The following is a 26204-nucleotide window of genomic DNA, read 5'->3' as shown; positions in this document are numbered from 1 at the left end:
AGTGTAGCGGAATGGACACTTAAGCCCCGTACACACACACAGATCGTCGTCATACAAATGTTCGTCTTTTCTCCCCGGGATGTCGGTGTCTGTTGAAAAGTGCAAAGACAGCACAAGGACAGCACAAGAATTTTGTCCGCAGACTTCAGCTGACTGCAGAAGTGATGTCATGTAATGGTTAACTTTCCCTGTGTTTTTTATTTTCTGAGCATGCCCAGTCTTGCAAATCTGCGGTCTGTCGGCTGATTTCTGTACTGACAGGCGAACAATCGTCCGTTCTGGTGTCCGCAGACAAAAATTTTCACGTTTGCAAGAAAGACTCTTGTCCGCGGATTGTGTGCAGACAGCTGTCGGAGGCACCATACTAACACGCGTACAATCGGCAGATCTTTCGTCCGCCGACGTTTGTATGACGACGATCTGTGTGTGTGTACGGGGCTTAAGAGTGTGATTTGTGTTGGAAGAGTGAGGGAGCAGTGTCCCTCAGGAGATGGGTGGGGGTTTGTTATTGTTAAATACCTGCAGTCTATTGTTCTATTGTGCCTGTGAGTAAGGTTATTATGGGATGTTCAGCAATGTGTGTGGGATGGCTCAAAGAGGGAGGGGTTTTCCTAGATTGGAGATCCCTTGTCTTTTCAATAAACAAACGTAGTCTAGTTTGACTCTCAGAACTGTGTGTCGTCCAGTTACTGGGGGGATTTTGCCTTGGATATTTAAGTACTTCCTCAGCTTCAAGGATGATACAGCGGAGATACCTAGGCTGGGTATTGGAGCTCCGTTACACGTATATATATCCGGCTAGGGGGCCTGCATGCTTACACACAACAGGAACGAATCGGCTGGTGCACGGTACCCAATGTCCTCTGGCGCCCACTGATAATTAGGCAGATCGCCATTTTGACAGGAGGTAAGGGATGAAATTTGTGTCCCTGCAAAGCAGGGACTAGTATCTATGTCTTCCCCTAGTAAAAGCATCACACACAGTATAGTAAAACACTGGCTAGGCACAAATTTAACCCTTTGATTGCCCCTGATGTTAACCCCTTCCCAGCCAGGGTCAGCACCCAGTCAGCTGAAGCACCCAGCCGGCTCTAGTACTTCCCCACACACTGTAGTTTGCTCTGCCTCTCTCACTTGCTGGCATATCATCCAGTGGGGGTGTTGGCATCTGCACTGCACCAAGGGCACCTGCATCTCCCTTGTCTCTACCATGCACTCAGTTGGAGCCACTCAGGAGATCAGATTGGTGGATGCCATTGGAGGACAAGCTGTCACGTGTAAACACAGAAGCTGGACTTAAAAGTGTTAGTGGTGAGTAGGGAGCAGAGTGCCTGAGCCAGAGGTGTTGGAACTGAGTTCCACCCAGTTCCAGATGGAAAAAAAGCCCTGTTTTTAGCACTGATCACTATATTAGTGTCACTGGTCCACAAAAAGTGTCAGTTAGTGTCAGAATGTCCACCGCAATATCGCAGTCCCACTAAAGGTCATTGATCGCCGGCATTACTAGTAACAAGAATTAAAATTAAATCCTGCTGGTGGACACTGGAACTGCAGCAATCAGCCCTGAGCACCACAGTGCCACCAGCAGGCGAACTCAATCCTAACAATCTGTCAGCCACGTGAAGTAGTTGTACTTCATTAATTCACAGGAAGCTGTGAATGAATGACGTGGCCGTGTGGGCAGTGCCCTATTGCCCAGTCTGTTTTTAAATTGCGACAGCGGGTGCGGGAAGAAGATCCCTCGCCCGCTGTCAGACCAAGGGGGAATCCAGGGAACTGGTAGCAGGAGCTGGAACATTAGACATGTTCCCCCCTAAATATGGGTGGCACATGTAACATGTTCCAAAAGTTGAACTCTTTAAGTGCTGCAGAACATATTTTGTAAATTTGTTTTAATTTTTTTATTGGGAGGCCATTATTCCACTTTAAAGTCCCTGTTACAGCCTTTTCGACCTCTATTATTCTTACTTTTCTCTCCCTCTCTTAATTATTTTGTCTTTGCTGCTACTGTGTTTTTAACTATTTCTCAGAAAACATTTGTCTTAATTTTGTTTTTGTAATGTTCCATATAGAAAATAATACACAACATAAAAAAAAACCTGAAGAATGGGAAAATGATCAGCTCACCCAGCAGTGTAGTAGGAAAGCCCCATAACCCACCCTCACCCCGACAAGAGTCTACCCACATTATGGCCAGTCCTTAGCCATGACACACAATTACATGTCTACCCTCTCCTACTGTATACAGGACTGCTGATAGAAATCGCAGGGCCCCGTACAGACTATCTGACAGCCCCCCCCAAGAAAATATTAAAGCTATAATTCACTAATAATACAATAAAATCATTATTAGCAGACACAAATACAACATGACTCACACAATTCCTGCTAAATCTAAAAGACAAAAATGAGTTAATAAATAAAATTGAAGATGGGATGAGAAATATATACAGGCTGGGCAGTTGGAGCTCCAGGATCAGAGAGACAGAGGGAGAGTAACAAAGTTACAGAGATAACAAATTTAGGAGCAGAGCTAAGATTAGAGCCAGCCCTGGGAGGGGGGATTAGTGAGGGAAGACTGTCTCAGCAGATAAAAGCTGGCAGCAGGGATAGGGGGGAGAGCACAGCTTTCAGCTGCTGGAGGAAGAGTTCTGCAATTGTCATCCATCACTAATCCCCCCTCCCTGTGAGGGCCCCCCTGTGCGCTGGGGCCCCCTACAAGAGGACCGGTGGTCCCCCCCATCAGCAGCCCTGACTGTATACACCCTTCCACAAACAAAGGATATCAGGACACTAGAAAATATACAAAAGAGCACAGATACTGGATAAATCAGAAAAAAAATGATCTATTGGCGTTTTGCTAATCAAAGTTATCAATTGTTTTTATTTTCAGGGACACTTATTTTTGTATAATCAGTCTCTCACTCTCAATACAGACACAGATGGTCATCAAGCATTCCAAAAGTAATTTATGGTGCTATCAGTCTCTTCTAACTGGGTCAATTTAAATGGGCAATTCATCAAAATACAGAAGATGGGGCAGTTATGTTCTCTGTCTGTTCAAACTCCATTGTCCTTTTCAGAAACAAAAAAATGAACTGCTGGGAGTTACGAGAGTTATCAACTATTATTATATGATTATTTTTCTTTCTTTCTTACTATATTTGGATATTTAAAGTGAATGTCGGTTCTAGTTATTGTAGGCAAAAAAACCTTTTTCAAAAACTTTTTTTTTTTTTAACACTGTGGAAATAGGGCTCCATTCACACCAATGCATTTTTTCATTGTTTTTGCAGAAATGCAGGACATTTTTTTAACGCGGGTTCCTATGGAACACGTTCACATCAATGCATTTTTGTGCCTCTGCGTTTTTGGAAAGGGTCAGGGACTTTTTTTTAGATGCAAAACGGTGCTTTTTTTTTTTGCTTTTTTGGTTCAACAGAATTTAATGAAGCTGCAGAAAAGCATGTAGTGCGTTTTTACAGTGTTTTTACAGGGATTTTGCCCAACAACAAATTTTCCCTCCAGAAAAAAGCAAAATGCAAATCGTGGTGAAAATGTGGTAAGATCGTGGCAACATCGCGGTAAAAAATGTGGAAAGGACAGCAATAAGCATTACAGAAATGTTCAAAAGCAACATGCCTAGGTGTAAATGGAGCCTACAGCATATTGCTTTTGAGAGTTTCTGTAGTGCTTTTTGCTGTGCTTTCCATGTTTTATTTACCACTCAATTCACACCTATAAATGTTGCTTTGAGCAGTTCTGTACTGCTTTTTGCTGTGCATTCCATTTTTTTTAACTGCGATTTTGCAGCAATTTGCATTTTTTATGTTTTTCATTGTGGGGGGATTTTTTTGGTTGGGCAGATTTAAAAACGCAAATCGCAATAAAGTCACAGTAAAAACACACTACATGCTTTTCTGCAGCTTCTCCATCGAACTCTATATTGCTTTCCCTGCCATAGCGGAAATGAAAGCATTACATAATAAATGTAACCTCTAATGCAGCGTTTCTGCGAGAACAAGAGAATAAAGTGAGAACAAAATTAGGGTTCCACGCAGTGATGCCAACCACCCGTTAATTAATGGGCAGCCCGCAAATTTCAGCCCATTTTCAGGCTGCCCGTAAATTTCCGTAACGGGCAGCGGTGCCCGTAAACAAGATGGTTGCGAGGCCGACATCGTAACGGCACATGCCGGGCTCGGGAAAGCTCATACAAGCTCGGCCGGGCAGGCGCATGCACAGTTACATAATGGCGCCACCTGGCACCATTTTTAAATCAAAGGCCTCGCCGCCACAGCAGAGAAGGACTTACTCCTCAGAGTGAGGAGGACAGACATGAAGGTAGGATGTGGCAAGTATGATTTGATGTATGATGGAGCAAGGGGCAGAGAAATGAAGTGAAGGATGGATGGATCAAGAGCTAAAAGTATGGAGTTATGGAAAGATGAAAATGATGGAGCGTGAAGTGGTTGGAGGGACCTACAACAGAGGGATGGTTAAATGGACAGTTTAATGGAGGGATGAAGGGATGGAGACAGGGGGTGAAGGAGGGATGGAGACAGGGGGTGAAGGAGGGATGGAGATGGGGGGGGGAGAGGGATGGAGACAAGGGGGTGAAGGAGGGATTGAGAAAGGGGGTCACGGAGGGATGGAGACATGGGTTGAAGGAGGGATGGAGAGGGGGGGTGAAGGAGGGATGGAGACAGGGGTTGAAGGAGGGATGGAGACAGGGGGTGAAGGGGGATGGAGACAGGGTGAAGGAGGAATGGAGACAGGGGTTGAAGGAGGGATGGAGACAGGGGGTGATGGAGGGATGGAGACAGGGAGTGAAGGAGGGATGGAGACAGGGAGTGAAGGAGGGATGGAGACAGGGGGGGAAGGAGGGATGGAGACAAGGGGGTGAGGGAGGGATTGAGACAGGGGGTGAAGGAGGGATGGAGACGGGGTGAAGGAGGGAAATCGACTTGACGCAACTGCAGACATGCGAATACAATTGTCAACAATTAAACCAGATATAAAAAGAATTTTGCCAGCAAAACATTACACTCTACTTATTGAAAGGTTTGCGCTGCGCCACGCTACTCTAGGGTTCTACTGGAAAATTGAATTGGGAAACCCTGCTCTAATGCATTGTAGGTTAGTAGTAATAGAATATTTGTGGGACCCTGCTTCTCATATTGCATTAGGGTCCAGATCACTGCTTTATATAGTTCTATCAGAAGCAAACAATGTATCCATAAATCAATAATTTTAGAGTGTTTTTCCATTCCTATATAACAATTTAACATTTTTTAGTCAACTCCTATTAAAGCAAGGTAAAAATCAGTTAATTCCATTCTCTGTGCCCAAGGGAGAACAGGTAATAAAGCTGCAGTGCCTGAAGTATTAATCCTACTCCATGTAAACAGAAATCCTGGAGGGTGCGTAATAAAGATAAATGCTGGTTTAATATAAAATAAATTAAATGAAAGTCACAGTAAATGCACAATCACATTGAAGACTGATTAATCTTTTTTAAGATATTTTCTCCCCAGATGCTATTTTTCCAAGTGGATGATTTTATATTCTTTTCTTAAATTAAAGAGTCTTGTGTAACTCACAAGAGGGGTTGTTGTCATGTAACTAGATACTCCTCAAAATCAGCCAGTATGAGGAATCTCTAATATCCTCATTTATTTGTGCACTTGGCACAGGCTGGCATTAAACCAAAATTTTTACAAGTGATCCTTAGTATAATTGAAAAGTGCTATTATAGTGCTAATATGCTAAGATGTGTATCATGGAAGATATATGCTGTGCCTGTTGAAGATTTTGTATAAAAGGGACACTTGCTTTCCCTTCTCTTTCCACCCTTTTTATTTGTTAAATATATTGTTAAATGTGACCTTTCATTATAAAAATGATAGTTCCCTGGCTGTTATTTCCTCCCAGATCTGGACCAGGGTCCATTCACTGAGCAACTGAATATCCAGCGATGTATCCCGGTGGTGTGTGGCGGTGGATCTTCCTCCCTATGCTCTGTACCCCGGCTTCCGTCTCCTGCGACGTGACGCTCGCAGGAGGGTGGAACCCGCGACAAATTCAAAAAGTAAAACACACCAAACACACTGCTACATTGCAAAATAAAATAAATTCACATTAGTTTGCCCCCCCAGTGCCCTTTCCTGCAGTTTTACTGTACTTTTTATGTATATATATATATATATATATATATATATATATATATATATATATATATATAATATGTGTACGTGTATATATATATATATATATATACATACTTTAACTTATTTATAGTTATTTATTATATTATAATTTATGATTTTGTGTTTCAAACTTTATCATACCCAAGATGTTATAAAAAAGAACGCACAGTAAAAAAAAAATCATATGTAAATAGTTGGTTTGGGCTCCTCATTCTTAAGAATTACATGCAAAATAATGGTACCGCTTTCAGCACCTAAAATCGGAAAGAATCATACCGCCAGGGATAGGGTTGAGCGGACACCTAGATGTCCGTGTTCGACGGTTCGGCCGAACTTTAAAAAAAAGTCCGGGTCCGTGTCCCGGACTTTTACCGAACTTTTCCCGGACACCAAACCCCATTGAAGTCAATGGGGACCCGAACTTTAAGGCACTAAAATGGCTCTAAAACACCAAAGGAAAGGGCTAGAGTGCTGCAAATGGCAGCAAAACGTAATTAAGAGCATGGCAAGTGCTCTGCAAACAAATGTGGATAGGGAAATAACTTAAAACAACAAAAAAAAACAGAAAAATAAAACAATGTTCTTCTTCATCTCTGAAGGACGAGGCCCATATGGAGTAGGAGGGAGGTTGAGGTGGTGGTGGATGTGGCGGTGACATAGGCGTGCGCACAGGGTGTGCTGGGTGTGCCTGGGCACACCCTAATCACCTAGGGCACATAGCATTGCCAGTGAGGAGATGGGAAAGATCTCCCTGGGACCTGCTCTGCTCTATTTCTCCTTGCCTACAGGTACATGGCCCCGATACATTACTCTCCCTGCTGGCAAACACATGCATGTGTATTTCAACTTTGGGGTGCACACCTTAATGCAATAGGCTGCGCACACCTATGGGCGGTGTAGGTGGAAGCGGCGGTGGAGGAGGACCAGGGCCGGATTAACAGCATCATGGGCTTGGTGCTGAGGATTTTGAAGGGCCTTAAGGGCCGTGCCTTGCCATGCACCCAGAGGAGGAAGGGTGCAGCCATGCATGCCTAATTCAACATGGGATGCTGTCTCTGAAGCCCATAAACACATCCATGCATCGCCAACTGTCCCTCCTTGTCCGGCCTTCACGCTGTGTGGGGAGGTTCTGAGGGTGCTGCCTGGGGAAGCGAGCATAGAAGCCAGACTTCTGTGTTTACAAGTGACAGAAGAGCGGTAACAGTGAATATGGCCAACCCGGGGCCTATATAAAAGGTAGGGGCCTGGAGCTGCAGCTCCAATAGCCCCTACATTAATCTGGCCCTGAGGAGGAGGACGAGGTAGCCAACACTGCTTCTTTTCAAAAATTTTAAATGAGGGTACACCCCAAAAGAGTGAGAAAGAGCAAAAATGGAACAATGGGTGGGTAAGGTCGGTATCCATTGCTATTCTGCATAAGGTACGGAAAAGTCCCGTGGGATCCATGCCTGGTTCATTTTAATGAACGTGAGCTTGTCCACATTGTCTCTGGACAGGCGGCTGCGCTTGTCTGTTATAACGCCCCCAGCCGTGCTAAATACCCGTTCAGATAATACACTGGCTGCAGGGCACGCCAGCACCTCCAAGGCGTAAAGGGCAAGCTCAGGCCATGTGCCCAATTTGGAGACCCAGAAGTTGAAGGGGGCAGACCCGTCATTCACTACATGTAGGCGTGTGCACACATACTGCTCCACCATGTTGGTAAAATGCTGCCTCCTGCTAAGACGTTCCATCTGAGCTGCTGGTGCTGCTGTTTGTTGTGGCGTGCTGACAAAGCTTTTCCACATTTCGGCCATGCTAACCCTGCCTTCTGAGGTGCTGGCGGTGCCCTGGTTGCGTTGGCGACCTCCTCCTCCTCCTCCTCTGCCTTGTGCTTCCACTGTGGCCCCGCTGTCAGATGGGAATGCCAGCAGCATGGCGTCTACCAGCGTGCGCTTGTACTCGCGCATCTTGCGATCGCGCTCCAGTGAGTGAATTAAGGACGGTACGTTGTCCTTGTAACGGGGATCCAGCAGCGTGGCCACCCAGTAATCAGCACAAGTTAGAATGTGGGCAACTCGGCGGTCGTTGTGGAGACACTGCAGCATGTAATCGCTCATGTGTGCCAGGCTGCCCAGAGGCGACGAAAGGCTGTCCTCTGTGGGAGGTGTATCGTCCGTGTCCTCTGTATCCCCCCAGCCACGCACCAGTGATGGCCATGAGCTGGCCTGGGTGCCACCCTGCTGTGAACATGGTTCCATCTCCTCCTCCAGCTCCTCCTCCTCCTCATCCTCCTCATCCTCCAGAACTGTGCCCCTGCTGGACAATTGTGTCCCTGGCGTTTGTGTGTGCAGGAACCCACCCTCGGAGCCCCTTGCGAATGACTGCCCTGAAAGCCTTTGAAATGTTACCTCTTCATCCTCCTCCTCCTCCTCCTCATCCTGTGCCACATCCTCTTCCATCATCGCCCAAATTGTTTTTTCAAGGAGGCATAGAAGTGGGATAGTTAAGCTGAGAATGGCGTCATTGCCACTGGCCATGTTGGTGGAGTACCCAAAACAGCGCAACAAGGCACAATATATGCAAATGTCAAATATGCAAACTATGCCGCAATTTAATGTTTTTTACACCAAAAGGGTGTGTATTGAATAGCGGAATAGGATAAAAAACTGTGTATCTCACACGTACAAACACAGACTAGGCCCGATTAAATTTTTTCCTACCCTAAAGGGAGGATGAGGAAGAGGAGTATGGAACATGCAGCACCCTCAAATCTTCAGAAGTATGAGATGAACCCCAAAAACTTGGAAAGGTGGATCTCTCTCACACGTACCAACACAGACTATCCCCCAATTTAACTGATCCCCAAAGGTTTTTGATTAAATAGCGGAATAGAAAATATGATCCAAAAAAAGTGTATGTATATCACACGTACACAACCACACTAGGCCCCAATTACTATTGTTTGTACCCCTAAAAGGCTAGATGAGGAGTAGGGGGGGTATGGAACAGGCAGCACCCTCAAACCTTCAGAAGTATGAGATGAACCCCAACAACTTGGAAAGGTGGATCTCTCTCACACGTACCAACACAGACTATCCCCCAATTTAACTGATCCCCAAAGGTTTTTGATTAAATAGCGGAATAGAAAATATGATCCAAAAAAAGTGTATGTATATCACACGTACACAACCACACTAGGCCCCAATTACTATTGTTTGTACCCCTAAAAGGCTAGGAGTAGGGGGAGTATGGAACAGGCAGCACCCTCAAACCTTCAGAAGTATGAGATGAACCCCAACAACTTGGAAAGGTGGATCTCTCTCACACGTACCAACACAGACTATCCCCCAATTTAACTGATCCCCAAAGGTTTTTGATTAAATAGCGGAATAGAAAATATGATCCAAAAAAAGTGTATGTATATCACACGTACACAACCACACTAGGCCCCAATTACTATTGTTTGTACCCCTAAAAGGCTAGATGAGGAGTAGGGGGGGTATGGAACAGGCAGCACCCTCAAACCTTCAGAAGTATGAGATGAACCCCAACAACTTGGAAAGGTGGATCTCTCTCACACGTACCAACACAGACTATCCCCCAATTTAACTGATCCCCAAAGGTTTTTGATTAAATAGCGGAATAGAAAATATGATCCAAAAAAAGTGTATGTATATCACACGTACACAACCACACTAGGCCCCAATTACTATTGTTTGTACCCCTAAAAGGCTAGGAGTAGGGGGAGTATGGAACAGGCAGCACCCTCAAACCTTCAGAAGTATGAGATAAACCCCAACAACTTGGAAAGGTGGATCTCTCTCACACGTACCAACACAGACTATCCCCCAATTTAACTGATCCCCAAAGGTTTTTGATTAAATAGCGGAATAGAAAATATGATCCAAAAAAAGTGTATGTATATCACACGTACACAACCACACTAGGCCCCAATTACTATTGTTTGTACCCCTAAAAGGCTAGATGAGGAGTAGGGGGAGTATGGAACAGGCAGCACCCTCAAACCTTCAGAAGTATGAGATGAACCCCAACAACTTGGAAAGGTGGATCTCTCTCACACGTACCAACACAGACTATCCCCCAATTTAACTGATCCCCAAAGGTTTTTGATTAAATAGCGGAATAGAAAATATGATCCAAAAAAAGTGTATGTATATCACACGTACACAACCACACTAGGCCCCAATTACTATTGTTTGTACCCCTAAAAGGCTAGATGAGGAGTAGGGGGGGTATGGAACAGGCAGCACCCTCAAACCTTCAGAAGTATGAGATGAACCCCAACAACTTGGAAAGGTGGATCTCTCTCACACGTACCAACACAGACTATCCCCCAATTTAACTGATCCCCAAAGGTTTTTGATTAAATAGCGGAATAGAAAATATGATCCAAAAAAAGTGTATGTATATCACACGTACACAACCACACTAGGCCCCAATTACTATTGTTTGTACCCCTAAAAGGCTAGATGAGGAGTAGGGGGGGTATGGAACAGGCAGCACCCTCAAACCTTCAGAAGTATGAGATGAACCCCAACAACTTGGAAAGGTGGATCTCTCTCACACGTACCAACACAGACTATCCCCCAATTTAACTGATCCCCAAAGGTTTTTGATTAAATAGCGGAATAGAAAATATGATCCAAAAAAAGTGTATGTATATCACACGTACACAACCACACTAGGCCCCAATTACTATTGTTTGTACCCCTAAAAGGCTAGATGAGGAGTAGGGGGGGTATGGAACAGGCAGCACCCTCAAATCTTCAGAAGTATGAGATGAACCCCAAAAACTTGGAAAGGTGGATCTCTCTCACACGTACCAACACAGACTATCCCCCAATTTAACTGATCCCCAAAGGTTTTTGATTAAATAGCGGAATAGAAAATATGATCCAAAAAAAGTGTATGTATATCACACGTACACAACCACACTAGGCCCCAATTACTATTGTTTGTACCCCTAAAAGGCTAGATGAGGAGTAGGGGGGGTATGGAACAGGCAGCACCCTCAAACCTTCAGAAGTATGAGATGAACCCCAACAACTTGGAAAGGTGGATCTCTCTCACACGTACCAACACAGACTATCCCCCAATTTAACTGATCCCCAAAGGTTTTTGATTAAATAGCGGAATAGAAAATATGATCCAAAAAAAGTGTATGTATATCACACGTACACAACCACACTAGGCCCCAATTACTATTGTTTGTACCCCTAAAAGGCTAGATGAGGAGTAGGGGGGGTATGGAACAGGCAGCACCCTCAAACCTTCAGAAGTATGAGATGAACCCCAACAACTTGGAAAGGTGGATCTCTCTCACACGTACCAACACAGACTATCCCCCAATTTAACTGATCCCCAAAGGTTTTTGATTAAATAGCGGAATAGAAAATATGATCCAAAAAAAGTGTATGTATATCACACGTACACAACCACACTGGGCCCCAATTACTATTGTTTGTACCCCTAAAAGGCTAGATGAGGAGTAGGGGGAGTATGGAACAGGCAGCACCCTCAAACCTTCAGAAGTATGAGATGAACCCCAACAACTTGGAAAGGTGGATCTCTCTCACACGTACCAACACAGACTATCCCCCAATTTAACTGATCCCCAAAGGTTTTTGATTAAATAGCGGAATAGAAAATATGATCCAAAAAAAGTGTATGTATATCACACGTACACAACCACACTGGGCCCCAATTACTATTGTTTGTACCCCTAAAAGGCTAGATGAGGAGTAGGGGGAGTATGGAACAGGCAGCACCCTCAAACCTTCAGAAGTATGAGATGAACCCCAACAACTTGGAAAGGTGGATCTCTCTCACACGTACCAACACAGACTATCCCCCAATTTAACTGATCCCCAAAGGTTTTTGATTAAATAGCGGAATAGAAAATATGATCCAAAAAAAGTGTATGTATATCACACGTACACAACCACACTAGGCCCCAATTACTATTGTTTGTACCCCTAAAAGGCTAGATGAGGAGTAGGGGGGGGTATGGAACAGGCAGCACCCTCAAACCTTCAGAAGTATGAGATGAACCCCAACAACTTGGAAAGGTGGATCTCTCTCACACGTACCAACACAGACTATCCCCCAATTTAACTGATCCCCAAAGGTTTTTGATTAAATAGCGGAATAGAAAATATGATCCAAAAAAAGTGTATGTATATCACACGTACACAACCACACTAGGCCCCAATTACTATTGTTTGTACCCCTAAAAGGCTAGGAGTAGGGGGAGTATGGAACAGGCAGCACCCTCAAACCTTCAGAAGTATGAGATGAACCCCAACAACTTGGAAAGGTGGATCTCTCTCACACGTACCAACACAGACTATCCCCCAATTTAACTGATCCCCAAAGGTTTTTGATTAAATAGCGGAATAGAAAATATGATCCAAAAAAAGTGTATGTATATCACACGTACACAACCACACTAGGCCCCAATTACTATTGTTTGTACCCCTAAAAGGCTAGATGAGGAGTAGGGGGAGTATGGAACAGGCAGCACCCTCAAATCTTCAGAAGTATGAGATTGTGTTCACTGTACCCCACAAAGATTGAGTTCACTGCACCCCACAATGATTGTGTTCACTGCACCCCACAAAGATTGTGTTCACTGCACCTCACAAAGATTGTGTTCACTGTACCCCCCAAAGATTGTGTTCACTGCACCCCACAAAGATTCTGTTCACTGTACCCCACAAAGATTGTGTTCACTGCACCCTAAAAGGATGTTGTTCACTGCACCCCACAAAGATTGTGTTCACTGCACCCTAAAAGGATGTTGTTCACTGCACCCCAAAAAGATTGTGTTCACTGTACCCCCCCAAAGATTGTGTTCACTGCACCCCACAAAGATTGTGTTCACTGCACCCCAAAAAGATTGTGTTCACTGTACCCCCCAAAGATTGTGTTCACTGCACCCCAAAAAGATTGTGTTCACTGTACCCCCCAAAGATTGTGTTCACTGCACCCCACAAAGATTCTGTTCACTGTACCCCACAAAGATTGTGTTCACTGCACCCCAAAAAGATTGTGTTCACTGTACCCCCCCAAAGATTGTGTTCACTGCACCCCACAAAGATTCTGTTCACTGCACCCCACAAAGGATTTTGTTCACTGCACCCCAAAAAGATTGTGTTCACTGCACCCCAAAAAGGATTTTGATCACTGCACCCCAAAAAGGATGTTGTTCACTGCACCCCAAAAATGATTTTGTTCACTCCACCCCAAAAAGATTGTGTTCACTGCACCCCACAAAGATTGTGTTCACTGCACCCCAAAAAGATTGTGTTCACTGTACCCCCCAAAGATTGTGTTCACTGCACCCCACAAAGATTCTGTTCACTGTACCCCACAAAGATTGTGTTCACTGCACCCCAAAAAGATTGTGTTCACTGCACCCCAAAAAGGATGTTGTTCACTGCACCCCAAAAAGGATGTTGTTCACTCCACCCCAAAAAGATTGTGTTCACTGCACCCCACAAAGATTGTGTTCACTGCACCCCAAAAAGATTGTGTTCACTGCACCCCAAAAATGATTTTGTTCACTGCACCCCAAAAAGGATTTTGTTCACTGCACCCCAAAAAGGATGTTGTTCACTCCACCCCAAAAAGATTGTGTTCACTGCACCCCAAAAAGATTGTGTTCACTGCACCCCACAAAGGATTTTGTTCACTGCACCCCAAAAAGATTGTGTTCACTGCACCCCAAAAAGGATGTTGTTCACTGCACCCCAAAAAGGATTTTGTTCACTGCACCCCAAAAAGATTGTGTTCACTGCACCCCACAAAGGATTTTGTTCACTGCACCCCACAAAGATTGTGTTCACTGCACACCAAAAAGGATTGTGTTCACTGCACCCCAAAAAGATTTTGTTCACTGCACCCCAAAAAGATTGTGTTCACTGCAGCCCAAAAAGATTGTGTTCACTGCAGCCCAAAAAGATTGTGTTCACTGCAGCCCAAAAAGATTGTGTTCACTGCAGCTCACACACAGAAAAATGGATGTGGATCACTGACACCTGCCTATCTCCAATCCCACACCACACAGCAATATCGATTGTAGTTTGTAGAACACAGTTTCCCTAAAATTCAGCAGACTCTGTCCCTAACAGGATTGAGAAGAGATCGTAGATCAGGATTGAGTGCAGATTCACCCCACCCCCCACACAGCAATATCGATTGTAGTTTGTAGAAGACACTGACCCTATAATTCAGCAGACTCTATCCCTAAAATGCCTACAACTCGCCCTGCCTAAACACTCCGACCTGTCCCTCAATTCTATCCGGACACAAATGGTTTTTTCCTGCCTATCTTTCCCTAATCAGCAGCCAGCACATTGATGTGTGCTCTGTCCCTTAGCTAAGCAGCAGAATGACGCTGCTGCGGCGGCTGCCTCGAACTTATAAAGACTTGGTCACATGCTTCAGACGGCCAATCACAGCTACTAAGACATTTGCAGGCATGGCTGGGATGGCTTAAGGCACACCAGTTAAACGATTGTTGATTGGCTGTTGAAAGCCCGCCATGAAAAGAGCGCCAAAGCATGCAAAACCCGGAAATAAAACGACCGAACACGGATTTTTACCCGAACATACAGTAAAGTGTCCGTGTCCGTGTTCGGGTAAAAAAAATCCAATTATTCGGTACGAACACGAATAATACAGTCCGTGTTCGCTCAACACTAGCCAGGGAGGTTAAACAAGCTTTTCATGATACTGTGCAAAGACATGAGGCGCAAGGGCAACCACGTGCAGATCATGGGTAGCCCAGGCACTCTGAGCCCTCTACGGCCACAAGCTGCCTACCCCACAAACCGCAATCCTCCAAACACCCCCACTTCTGAAGGAGTCTTCCTGAAGCATTGGAAAATTTTATTAAAAAAAAAAAAAAAAGTTAAGATTTAGAGAAGAGAGGAAAGGAAAAAGCCATGGGAGAAAGCAAGAGGTTCACAGAGACATACAGCCCATTTGATCCAAAGCAGAGCTGTTGGTAATGTATTAGGGGGTTCACATTAAATAGTTGATCCAGAGGCTCCAAACTTTCTCAAATAAGGTCATTTTGAAAAGCAAAATTGTAGAGAGGCGTTTGTTGATCATAACCTACGATAGTTTATTTTTTACCAATTGAAAATAGATAACTGGTGATTTCCAGGATCTAGCAATGGAAATGGCACTGTCGCGAATATGAATGCAAATAAGTGCCTTGTGTGTCTCAGCATCCTCCTTAGTTATAACACTTGTTGAGGGCCTCTTGTTAGATTCACTTGAGACACTGTGTTTCTATACTTTCTCCAAGCAGTACTGTTCTGGCCCTGGACCTACCCTTGCAATCACAAAAATGTGTTCTAATTTTAGTTGCCTGATATTATTCTACTATTCCTCTGCTCCTGAAGATGTTGCGTACTGATGACAAAACGCTTTGGGCAGGACATCCGGCGCCATTTCCTGGTTCATTCATTTTTTATGTATAAACATACTAGCTCAACGTGAGTGCAATTTTAGCGAGTTTATAATTCATAAAGCTGTGTAACACTATAGGAGGCTTTTTCCTTTTATTTTAATACTGCCACAAGTGTTAAAAGTACCTAGAGAGAACCGGAGGAGGAAGAGGAATAGTGGAATAACATCAGGCATGCCGAGGAAGCTGCAAACATCTTTCCAGTGATTGATCCACAAGTGATTTATGACTTTCTTTGCAAACAAGGGGTCACAATCAGTCTGGGGAGTGCGGAAAAATAGTCTTGGGTGTTGGCACAGTGGATTGGAACACATTACTGTTATATTGAAGAAGCACTTTGGTGATAAATTTGCACCGACTTATTTAACACTTTGACTTTATTTGTACTTGTGTTGTTTTTATAATATTCACTAGCTTTGTTTTAATCATTGCTAGCGCTGTGTTCTTTATTTTAACAGTGATAACATGTTTCCCTAGGTTAGAGTTTCGTTTTTAGTGGCAGAGATGTGCAAACCTACCTGAATTCAATTCATGAACAGTTTCACGCGTCTTACTCAAATTTTCCAAACTGTGTGGTTAAACCTATTAAAGTTTTTGGGGCCAAATTTTGTTATGTGAGGCCCCCCTTTTATAGAAAAAGAGATGGCTTATCCATTTCTTCAAATTATCGTCTGACCAGGGGCAAGGGCTATGCACTGCATTATAGCTTGTACTTTATTTCTGGTAGTGAACCTGCTCAATTTTAGCCAAAAATGTGCGATACGCAAACATCCCTAAATCCATGGTAGCTTGAACCGCAACCCTAAGGCCTTGGGTACACTCATGGTTAAGGGAGCTGTAAAAAGGTGCTGTTGAGCCTCACTTTTTTCCCACCCCAACCACTTTCCCTTAGGCTTCAAAGACAGCGGAGGGGACGGGGGTCTACATTTTCAGCAAAAATTATTTCTGCTGTCGCATTTGAAATGCAAAGCGGGGTTTAAGGAGTTAAAGAAGGAGGGAAGGAGGTGATATAATGCCACCCCCTGCCTGTCCAAAGCCTTCCGAAGAATGAGCCTCCGCAGATCCCTGTTTAGAGGGCAACACAAGTGTAAACAAGGCCTAAATAAGTTTTGGTGTTGTCACTAGATCTGGGTCACCCAGAAAGCTGGGTTCAGCCCATCCTGCTGTGGTTATATGGAGATAGCTTGAAGGTACACAAAATGTAGTAAGCTTCACATTGTTTAAATTCAAAGTCATCACTCCCAATATGATTGCCAAAGAGAAAGCTGCTCCAGGTGAGCACATTAGCCATCCATCCACAGCATAGCCATGGTTTAGGTGAAGGTGCTAGCACAGCTCGGCAGATACACAATCAAAGGAAATCTGGGTTTCACTGCAACACTTCACCCTTATTGATCCTACATCCGAAAACGGCATTTTTGCATACAGCCGTTTTTCAAATCTGCCGCCTTTTGCAGCACAGTAACCCGGAAGTGACGTCATGGACGCCGCTTCCTGGCTACGTCATCGGAGACCCGATCTATGCCGTTTCCGGCATTCATCGGGACTCCATCCAGCTGGCGGACGTGCCGGCTGGGTGCTCGGGGCTCCCGGTGGGACGATCAAAGCCACGGAAGGCGGCGGGAGGGGGGGGGGACGTCCCCTCCCGCTTACCCGGGTAACGATCGAGCGGCTCCCAAGCGGTCGTTACCGACGGAAAGCCGACCATCGGCTTCAAACCAGGGTACCGGGATGATGCCTCTAGCTAGAGGCATCATCCCCGTATAAGCCTGCAAAGTTACCCGACGTACCGGTACATTGATATGCGGTAAGTGGTTAAGAAAAGCATCCCCAAAACATGATGCTGCCGCCACGTTCCACGGTGGGGATGGTGTGTTCAGGGTGATGTGCAGTGTTAGTTTTCTGGCACACATAGCGCTTTGCTTTTAGACCAAAAAGTTCATATTTGGTCTCATCTGACCAGAGCATGTTTACTGTGTCCCCCACATGGCTTATCACAAAATGTAAATGGGACTTCTAATGGCTTTCCTTCAACAATGGTTTTCTTCTTTTAACTCCTCCATAAAGGCCAGATTTGTGGGGTGCACAACTAATAGTTGTCCCATGGACAGATTCTCCCACCTGAGCTGTGGATCTCTGTAGCTCCTCCAGAGTTACCATGGGCTTCTTGCCTGCTTCTCTGATTAATTCTCTCCTTGCCCGGCCTGCGAGTTTAGGTAGACGGCCATGTCTTGGTAGATTTGCAGTTGTGCAATACTCTTTCCATTTTCAAATTATGAATTGAACAGTGCTCCATGAGATGTTCAAAGCTTGGGATATTTTTTTATAACCTAACCCTGCTTTAAACTTCGCAAAAACTTTATCCCTGACCTGTCTGGTGTGTTCCTTGGTTTTAATGATGCTGTTTGTTAACTAAGGTTCTCTAACAAACCCCTGAGGGCTTCAAAGAACATCTGTATTTATACTGAGATTAAATTACACACAGGTGGATTATATTTGCTAATTAGGTGACTTCTGAAGACCAGCTGTTCCACTAGATTTTAGTTAGGGGTATCAGAGTAAAGATGGCTGAATACAAATCCATGCCACACTTTTTAGATATTTGTTTGTAAAAAAATTTGAAAACCATTTATCATTTTCCTTCCATTTCAAATCCATTCCATTTTCCATTATACATGCCACTTTGTGTTGGTCTATCACATAATATCCCAATAAAATACATTTACATTTTATGTTGTAAGGCACTGTATCAGGTGTTTTTCATTCAACCTAGCAGGCTAAATGAAAAAAAAAAAAAAAAAACTGAAGAGCTCCCAGTACAAAATATCCAATATTAACCACTTCAATACCGGGCACTTTTCCCCCTTCCCGCCCAGGCCAATTTTCAGCCTTTAGCTCTGTTGCATTTTGAATGACAATTGCGCGGTCATGCAACACTGTACCTACACTAAATTTATGTCATTTTACCCCACAAATAGAGCTTTCTTTTGGTGGTATTTGATCACCATAAGGATTTTTCATTTTTGCTACACAAATAAAAAAAGACCGAAAAGTTTGAAAAAAAAAAAAGTTTTAATGTTTATGTTATAAAATTTTGTAAATAGATATGTTTTTTCCTGCACTAATGAGCACTGATGAGGCCGCACTGACAGGCACTGATGAGGTGGCACTAATATGAAGCACTCATGGGCACTGATAGGCGGCACTGACATGCAGCACTGATAGGCACTGATATGTGGCACTGATAGGTAGCACTGATATGCAGCATTGATGGGCACTGATAGGCAGCATCGATAGGCAGCACTGATGGACACTGATAGGCGGCACTGATGGGGACTGATGGGCGGCACTGATGGGCACTGATGGACGGCACTGGTGGGCAATAATTGGCACTGGTGGGCAGCACTGATAGATGGCAATGATGGGCACTGGTGGACGGCACTGATAGATGGCATGGGGTGCAGCACTGATGGTTAGGGCACCACTGGCAGGCTCCCTGAGCCCTGATTGCCATCCCTGGTGGCCATGGTGGGCATCCCTGAGATCATAGGTGGGCATCCCTGGTGGTTCTAGTGGAACCCCCCCCCCCAAGGGTCTGCACTGGTAATAAATGCTCTGATTACCAGCACAGACCCCCCCCCCCGTCAGGAGAGCTGCAGATCGGCTCTCCTCTACTCGTGCTTGTCGATCAACGGCTCTTTCCGTTTATTATGTGAACAGCTGTGATTGGACACAGCTGGGCACATGGTAAATAGCCTTCGTAAGTAGGCTCTTTACCGAGATCGGAGATGCGGTGTCACAGTGACATGCCGCATCACCGATCGCCGCTTTGCGCACCCCCGGGGGCGCGCGGAGCGCATTATCCTGCCTCCGTCATATGACGTCGGGTCAGGATAATGTAACCACCTTCCCACCGTCAATTGCATATAGGGCGGGCAGGAAGTGGTTAATACAGAGATCTCTCTGCTGAGCTAGAACGTACCGGTCATCACTTGCAGCCATTGTCTACCAGAGCTGATTGGATGCTGATCGAATGATGGATTTCCAGTATGCTTGTTTGGCAGAAGCCTGCTGTTCGACCAGCATCTGTCAGACCAGCTGATGTACACACAGGGCAAATGTTGGCCGATTTGTGTAGAATCGGCCGATGCCAGCCAATATTCAGCCTGTGTGTACCAGGCTTTATTATCTCTTTACATAGTGCGAAAATGGAGCAGTGATGCAATTCCTGTATCATTACATTGTTTTCAAATTGCTTACTGGAGAGGGAGTTATCTGGATTATGCCACCCTGAGAGAGTGCTATAAGGGACAATATGATCATTTTAACACAGACAACATGCATAGATAGAAATATCAGAACTGTTACTATATATCCCATAATATCCAAATTACTATATTGTTAGGTATTACTAGTTTTACTTATTATACCATTCTAATGTAGTGTAACCCTGAAATTCTATTAAAAGCATCGGAGGCCAGGACAATTAACACTGCACACTTGCTGTTTAATACAAAGTATCCCCAAAGGACACACATATACAAGAAATATTTTGTCATCCTGAAGTAATCCCCCATGCTAGGCTGTAATCACTGAGCTGTGATGCTTCTTTTAATGGAGGTGCATCAGTTTAAACTAAGCTTTTGCCATCTGTCCTATCCTCTACTTATAAAGGCAGAAAAAAGGGGGCATAAATCAGCAAGGAAAGAATACAGGAAGGATTTAAAGGCATGGCGGGGCTTTGTTTAATGAGCATGGCATCTGTTTTGCTTCCATGGTTTCAGCTGAAAGACAAGTAAAGGTAGATTTAAGAGATTTAGGTTCAGCAGCAAAAAAAAGTAGATTTTGAAGAGAACCTGTCAGGCTGACTGTTATCTGGCACAGAGCAGACTCCTATCAAATGCTAAAGGCTTGCAACAGCATTTTTTTTTTTTTAAATATGTATGACTCCGCCAAGGGATTCTCTGCCCCAGAGCTGTTTCCTGGAGACAGCCAATGACATGGTGGAGAGTAACATGGTCTTTGACAAATAACAGCTGTCCTAATAGGCTTCCTGGGAATTTGCATTTTTTTATTCCATATTAACAGACAGAAAAAAAAGTCCACAGTGTGTTTGCGGTAGGTTACAAAGTTCTCTTTATAGATCTTCTATAGAATTTTGCATTATTATGAACAAAATGGTATGCACATGAGTGTAGATGATGAATTAGGATAGGTCTATGAGTGGGGGAATCCATAACGGAGAAGGATCTGGGTGTTCTGGTAGATCCTAAGATTAATAATACCATGCAATGCCAAGCTGCGGTTTTCAAAGCAAGCAAAGTCCTTTCTTGTATTAACAGAGGCATGGACTCCAGAGAGAGAGATCTAATTTTGCCCCTGTACAAATCATTAGTAAGACCGCATCTGGAATATGCAGTTCAGTTTTGGGCACCAGTTCTCAAAAAGGATATCAGGGAACTGGAGAAAGTGCAGAGAAGGGCAACCAAACTGATAAGCGGCATGGAGGAGCTCAGCTATGAGGAAAGATTGGAGGAACTGAATTCATTCTCTCTTGAGAAGAGGTGATTAAGGGGGGATATTATCAACATGTATAAATACATAAGGGGTATATATAATGAACTTGGTGTTGAGTTACTCAATTTAAGGTCAACACAGAGGACAAGGGGGCGCTCTTTACATCTAGAGGAAAAGAGATTTAGTCTTCAAATACAGAAAGGTTTCTTCACCGTAAGAGCTGTGAAAATGTGGAATAGACTCCCTCCAGAGGTGGTTCTGGTTAGCTCACTAGATTGCTTTAACCACCTCCCACCCGGGCCATAGTACATATACGGCCGGGTGGGAGTCTCGTCCTTCTGAATGGACGTTCCGGAACGTCCTTCAGAAGGAGAGAGATCGCGCCGCCGCGGGCACTCGCAGCGGCGCGATCTCGATGTGCCTGTGTCCCTAGGACACAGAGCAACAAGCCTCGGCAGGAGGGCCCTGTGATTGGCCCTCCTGATCACATGACGGCTGTGACCAATCACAGCCGTCATGTAATGTCAATACAGCCGTTGTAACGGCTTCGATCTCTTCTCCTCCTGACAGATCCTGTCAGTGAGGAGAAGAGAAGAGGATCAATTCTGCAGCTGGGGTGATCAGTGAGTATTTCTAATTACTCACTGATCACAGGGGGGGTCTGTGCTGGTAATCAGATGATCGATTACCAGTGCAGCCCTGGGGGGAGGGGATGCCACTAGAGCCACCAGGGATGCCCACCCATGACCACCAGGGATGCCCACCATGGCCACCAGGGATGGCAAACAGGGCTCAGAGAGCCTGCCAGTGGTGCCCCCCTATCAGTGCTGCCCACCAATGCCATCTATCAGTGCTGCCCACCAGTGCCCGTTATTGCCATCTATCAGTGCCGCCCACCAGTGCCCATTATTGCCCACCAGTGCTGCCTATCAGTGCCTGTCAGTGCCCCCCATCAGTGCCGATCAGTGCTGCCCATCAGTGCCACCCATCAGTGCCCATCAGTGCTGCCTATCAGTGCCCAGCAGTGCCCATCAGTGCCGCCGATCAGTGCCCATCAGTGCTGCCTATCAGTGCCCATCAGCGCTGCCTATCAGTGCCCACCAGCGCTGCATATCAGTGCTATCTATCAGTGCCACATATCAGTGACCATCAGTGCTGCATATCAGTGCTACCTATCAGTGCCCATCAGTGCTGCATATCAGTGCCACCCCATCAGTGCCACCCCATCAGTGCCACCCCATCAGTGTCTCCTCATCAGTGCCTGTCAGTGCGGCATCATCAGTGCTCATCAGTGCAGGAAAAAACATATCTATTTACAAAATTTTATAACCTAAACAAAAACTTTTTTTTTTTTTCAAACTTTTCGGCCTTTTTTTAATTTGTGCACCAAAAAAGAAAAAACCTGGCGGTGATCAAATACCACCAAAAGAAAGCTCTATTTGTGGGGAAAAAATGACATAAATTTGGTTTAGGTACAGTGTTGCATGACCGCGCAATTGTCATTCAAAATGCAACAGCGCTAAAAGCTGAAAATTGGTCTGGGAAGGAAGGGGGTTTAAGTGCCCTGTATTGAGGTGGTTAAAAAAGGTCTGGATTCTTTCCTAGGTGTAAATAATATAAGTGGGTACTAATATTTATAGGTAAAGTTGATCCAGGAAATATCCAATTGCCTCTCAGGGGATCAGGAAGGATTTTTTTTCCCCTGGTATAGCAAATTGGATCATGCATTAAAGAGGTTTTTATGCCTTCCTCTGGATCAACTGATGGTATAGAATTGTGTATAAGGGATTGTATGGTTGGGTTTTCTTTACTGTTTTTTGTTTTTTATAGGTTGAGCCAGATGAACTTGTGTCTTTTTTCAACCTGACTAACTATGTAACCATGTAACATAGTCAGGTTGGAGAAGCTGTCACCATTCTTAATAGATAGACTTAGACCAAGATTTTAGGCTGACAGCCAAGCCTTAAGGCTGCAGTCACACTACTGAGTTTCATGAATGTGCGCAAAATCATGTGATTTTATGTGCATTTACAAAACATGCATAACATGCATGTCAAGCTTGTGGTGCCATTCATTGGCAGACACGTGTTTTTTCATACGACAAATGCAGCAAAAGACACAACGCTTAAAACGTTGCATGAGCTATTTTGCTGCGTTTGTCATACATAGGGCAACCTATTAAAATAATGGGCAACCTTATGTGTGTAGTGTGCAAAAAAAGGTGCACAAACGTGCTGTTTTACACAGGATGTCGGGTGGGAGGCCGCGGACAGGGCCACTCACTGAGCAAATTTCAACAGGCTGTACGCAAATGAGAAAGATGGCAGAAGTTGCTTATCACCTCAATGCTAAAAAGTGCTTGCAATCAAGAGTGCAGGTAAGGAGTATGTACTGCCAGTAGAGGCCAGACTGCTTTTGTTGATAAAGTCCAAGGAGACCAGGTACATGTCTCAGACTATCAGTCCTCATAATGTGTGCCCAGTAAGCACTGACAGTCCACAAAACTGAGAGAATTGTGAGAGGCTCCAGCTTAATAGACCTAGAGATAGCTGGAATACAGTTTAATGGACCTGGAGATACCTGGAATAGAGTTTATTGGACTTTCAGAAATACTTTGTCCCCATTCCAGAGATCTTCACTGTGCAGCCCTACTTGGAGCCACCTAGCCTTTCCTTTTAAAGCAACCCTGCTGGGTCCCATTCCTCCTGCACATGCCTTATTAATTTCCATGTGGAGAGCCAGACTCTGCAGGAGCGCTGGAAGCTGCCATAAGTGGCAAATTAATGGGGCACATGATGCACATGTGCAGAATGAAGAGGAACTGGCACAGCAAAGACTTATACAGAACATAAGTATTTCTCCAGCTGGGCACCTCTTGGAGCAAATAAAGTATGAGGTCTGTCTGGAAAGTATCCAGCCATGTAATATGAAAAATAAAGACATTTATTAAAGAAGATACAAGATAATGAAACATTGTACATAGAACAACAACCCCTCAGTCCCCTTCAAATATACGACTTCAATTAGGACAACTGGGCCTTCGTTTCTGAATCATAGCCATAGACCCAAGATTCATCTCCGGTTATGACCTTTTTGAGGAAATCTGGTTCATTAGTAGCAGTTTAAAGCAAGTCATTAGCAAATGCAGCACAATGTTCTTTCTGCTCTGGTATCAGAAACCGCAGAACGAATTTTCCCACAACACAGTTCATGACAAGATCCTGTATGAAAATCCTGGACACAGTAGTTTTTGGAATCCCCCAGATCAGCTTCTGGTTCTACCACTGTCAGTTGCCCATACACATTCAACATTCTCTGGTGTTCTGCTTGTTGCAGACCTTCCAGAATGTGGATCACTTGCAACAGATTTTTGACCATCTTTGAAGCATTTTTCCCACACTTTTATTTGCGCTACAATCATAGCATCATTTCTGAAAGCCTGAATCATCCGAATTGTTTTTGCAGAGGAATGTTTAAGCTTAATGCAAAATTTGATACAGATGCTGTGCTCTATTCTCTCAGTCAATTTGAATGGCGACAGCCACATAGTACACATGCTCACTCACTGGTGTCTAACGCCCCCACTGACTAGTAAAGTGAAGTCACCATTGATCACGCATGTGCATTTCAGTTCACTCTCCTTGGCTGTTCTTCTTATGTTAACAATGGCTGGACTTTTTCTGGTCAGACCTTGCATATATTGCAGCTTACCAGTCCTTAGATGTAGTAGCTGCCTCAACCTCATTCAATCAGAGAATGCTTTGCATTCATTGAGAAAATACAAAGCATTATGTGAATGGTGTCGTTCTAAATGGCTGACCTTCTGTGTTTACAATGCAGCAGGCTAGTATGGGAAGCAAATGGAGATCACTAGAGTAGCAGCGTCTGTTAGAGTGAAGGCCCCTCAAACCCTCTAGAGCAGGGATCTCCAAACTATGGCCTGCCAGTTGTTCAGGAACTACAATTCCCATCATGCCTAGTCATATCTGTGAAATATAAGAGTTTTACAAGGCCTCATGGGACATGTAGTTCTGCAACAGTTGGAGGGCCATAGTTTGAAGATACCTGCTCTAGAGAGAGGAAGTCTTGACTGATGGAAGCATGACTATACAGTGGGCATTGAACTAATAATGCAGGGAGATTAAGTGGCTCCACCAGGGATGTGAGGTAAAGTGGCTACAAGGACGTGAAGAAGAGGGGTAGAGCTTGAACTCTAGAAAAAGGCTATGCTGAAGCATCCCACTGACCTTATGAAATTCAGCCTTCAGAAGAGTTGCCTGCCTACCCACGGGCTCTGTAATAATTTGTCAAAGCTTTATTGGTGGCTGGACCTTGTGAGCAATTAGCACTGTTTTAATGGGCTATGAATTTTGGGTCAGTCTAATGCCTGTTTGACACTCATGGTGAGGAGAGGCCTTTGAGCCCATTCAGACTAGTGCGACTTGTCAGCCTGACTTCACAGGTCGCCCCCCAAAGTCGGATCGCCTCAGTGTGAACCAGCTCTTAGACTTTGCCAGGATATTGTTTACATGATCTCACGGTATAACTGTGACTTGCACTTGACTTGTTATGTTTGAAATGTTCAATAAAGCTGTGGCCTTGCCTTTATCTACTTTAATCAGCCTCTGTGTCATTTTTGGGCAAGGCATGATTTTAGTTGATCGTGACTGAGCCTATGCTTCTAAACAGTCACGATTTCCACATGCATGGCATATAAATAGTTACATTGGTTCAAGCTGGACCAATGCAACTTACTGTATTTAAAAATATCCAAACCTGGAATTCTTTAAAGCTAACAGACAGCAAAAAACTTGCATGCATGAAAGAAAAGGTAAAGAAATAATACTAATCATTGCTTGGCATGATGCTGCCTTGAAGAATAGCTCTCCTTTTTGCTTGCACACAGAGCATTCACCCAGCCTGGGTTTGTGAACTGTGCTGAAACACAATCTCCCCAAGCAGTGAATTCTTTTTTTTTTCAGACTCTAGATCTGAAG

At 44.4% G+C, this 26204-nt stretch overlaps 1 protein-coding gene across 1 annotated transcript in view; it reads right to left on the bottom strand.

Annotated features, from left to right (window-relative positions):
* LOC309567900 (synaptotagmin-1-like) overlaps nucleotides 1-26204 on the bottom strand; it is a 417492-nt gene that overhangs the window by 279368 nt on the left and 111920 nt on the right. The gene's annotated exons all lie outside the window — the stretch shown is intronic.

This window comes from Pelophylax lessonae (genome assembly GCF_965119305.1).
Source record: "Pelophylax lessonae genome assembly, chromosome: 12".
NCBI lineage: Eukaryota > Metazoa > Chordata > Amphibia > Anura > Ranidae > Pelophylax > Pelophylax lessonae.
The sequence above is the reverse complement of the archived record's forward strand: the minus strand, read 5'-3'. Positions and strand labels throughout refer to the sequence as shown.